Genomic DNA, 2,843 nt, shown 5'->3' with positions numbered 1-2,843 from the left:
TCGATGGATCCATCTACATGTAACCGTGGTACCCGGCGGCGAGGGACATCAGCGATAGCATTACCCGTCCACTGAGCCCGGGCCTCAGCTCATCATATCATGTCAATGGAAATACGATCGTCGGGCTCCCTCTGGGGCCTTCTCCCGTAAACGGGCTCCCTCTGGGGCCTTTTCCCTCACGATATCTCCAATCATATCATCGTATACATATACATCGTCAGTCACAACCAACTCCCATCCTTCAAAACCATCATCATATTCATTACTTAATAAAAACATGCATATACGTAATTTTTCCTTTAAACCAAGCATGCAACGTATTTATCGTAATTATATAAAAATCATGAACGTGATGCATAAACATTTAAATCATGATAAAATATCATATATTTGTGCTCAGGGCGCTGCCAGGACCAAAATCTCACCCCGGGTGCAAAATGACAATTTTGTCCCTAGAAACCCGAAAATTATCGTTTAAACTCTGGACCTCTAAAATTGACCCGAAGCTTATCAAACTCCTTAAAATATCCCAAAACATTTTTTTAAAAGCATTCTTAGACGTAAACTGGAACCAAAATCACAGCTTATCTAATTCGTTTTAAAACTTCGACCGGAGTCCCGGTTTTAACCCGAATCAAACCGAAACTAAACCGAAATCTTCCCAACTTTTTATCATATTTTAAAAACACTATGAAGCTCATAATATCCCAAGATTAGACCCAAAACTCTCGGCTATTAATTAATAGCATACACCAAACTCTCGGCCCTTTCTTGTCACGCCACCTCATGCACTATCCTTTCTCCTATCTCACGCCTCTACCCTCAACTCAAGGCACCAATCATGAGCTCACACAATAGGGACTTAGATCAGCACTTAAGGTACCCAACCGACTAAAAACACAGCCCCAATGCACGCTCCATAACCGCTAGGAACCCCAGTCCGCATCAAACTCCTTACCGAGACCACTCTCCCTTCTCTCGTCCGATCACCCATCCTCTCGTTTCCAGCATGGCTCGAGCCATTCCAGACCCTGACTCACACCCACCAGGGTCTGGTCCAGGGCTGTAGAAGACCTTTGCCCGGCTGGTGTGCAAGAATTCAAGGACCGAACCCCCTACACAAGGGTCAAATCTGCAAGACCTCACGGTTTCAACTCAAAACCCAATCACTTCACACTCCTGCGCCTACATCTTACTCTATCGATCTGCACAAATCCTTGCCGACCTACCACAGCAGCCCCTTGCATTACACCTCAGAAATCGTGAGTAGCAATTAAAAGAAATGCATGGTAAAGATGAAAACCGAAAAGAATCTTTCCTGCTCATGGGCTGATCGAATAGTTACACACATCAAACATATATATATACGTGAATGATTCAGCAAAAGAGGGTACAAAGCATGCCTGAAACGATGCACAAATACTAGGGACTCGAGGTGGAAGCCGGAGGGAGTTTCTTTGCAAGAACTAGCCACAATCGTGCCTTCAGCTGGTGTTATTTTTTCTGAAACCGAGGGCCCAAAAATCTGAAATGGAAAAGGAACGTATATCGGCTGTTTTGTGGGGGGGGGGGGGGGGGGGCGGGGTTACGGGAGTTTGGGGGTTTATTTATAATAATTATGTAATTAATCAAATAATTAATGGGTCCCAATTTGATAATTAAGGGTTTGAAAAAGGTTTAAGCCCAACAAGCTTAAAAGTAGGTCCATTAAATCCAAACGCATTCTCGAAAAATATTTCTTGTTGAAAAGATTTTGAAAATATTAGCCGAACCCTTAAAAAGTACCACGATTCAATAAAATTTGCGTATCGTTAAAAATAAAGTCATGCGGATAAAAATATCCTGTAATATCTCATTATTTGAAAAAAATTCACTTAAAACACCATATATTAATTTATAAAAATAAATCGTGTAATAAAATATTTTTCCTGAAAATTCTCCGGTCTTCATTCCTCGATCGAGCGTGAAATTCATCAAGAAATCCTAATACATGAATTTCACGAATTAAATCCTAACATGCATGAATTATGTATAAAATACATAAAAATAATTAGACATAATTAATGAAAGAAACATGCATTTTAGGCTTTAAAACAATTTAATAAAATACCAAAGAACTTTAATAACCGGCGTGCATGTGGTTCACGTGGACCTTCAAATTTTTGGGACGTTACAATCTTCCCCCCTTAAATTGAATTTCGTCCCCGAAATTCGCTTACCCTCGACAAACAAAAGTTTAGACTCTTAATTCTAGAATCCCAATAGTCCACGCTTCCGCTGCGCTACTTTGATAAAATAAGTGTTGAGTTGTCCTTACGCTTCCTCAATCCTAATTATTTGCCTAGCAAAATCCTCGTTTGCGATTCGCAACTTAAAATGACGTATGACGACTAAGTTCTATTCTACTAAGACCTCAAATTTGACCTTTCTCGCAATTCCTTATACTAGCAAGGGATGTCCCAAGTTATCGCACTTTATTTTTCTTACACAATACTCATATTGTTCATCAACCTATTACATTGTCCTTTATGTTGTTCAACTTAAGAAATCTTAACACCAAAAGTTACTCATCGGCTTATATCTCATGTAATGTACTTAATAATTAAACCTTATCTCAACCTCATAATAATATTACCCTAAGACTCTTGAATCGAATCTTTATTTTACGACGCCAAACTTACGTAACTTTCTATTTACATGTACATCCCGAATGTAAAATGGTTGCAAATCTTAAACCTCGAATAACGTTAATCAATAAAACTTAATTATACAATTTCGACCTTGTACCTATATTATATAGCCCTTCAAGTCCCAATTATATGCTTAAACTATTTTCTTTTCAA

Source organism: Primulina eburnea, chromosome 5 (assembly GCF_022965805.1).
Source record: "Primulina eburnea isolate SZY01 chromosome 5, ASM2296580v1, whole genome shotgun sequence".
NCBI classification, from domain to species: domain Eukaryota; kingdom Viridiplantae; phylum Streptophyta; class Magnoliopsida; order Lamiales; family Gesneriaceae; genus Primulina; species Primulina eburnea.
This window is presented reverse-complemented; position numbering follows the sequence as displayed.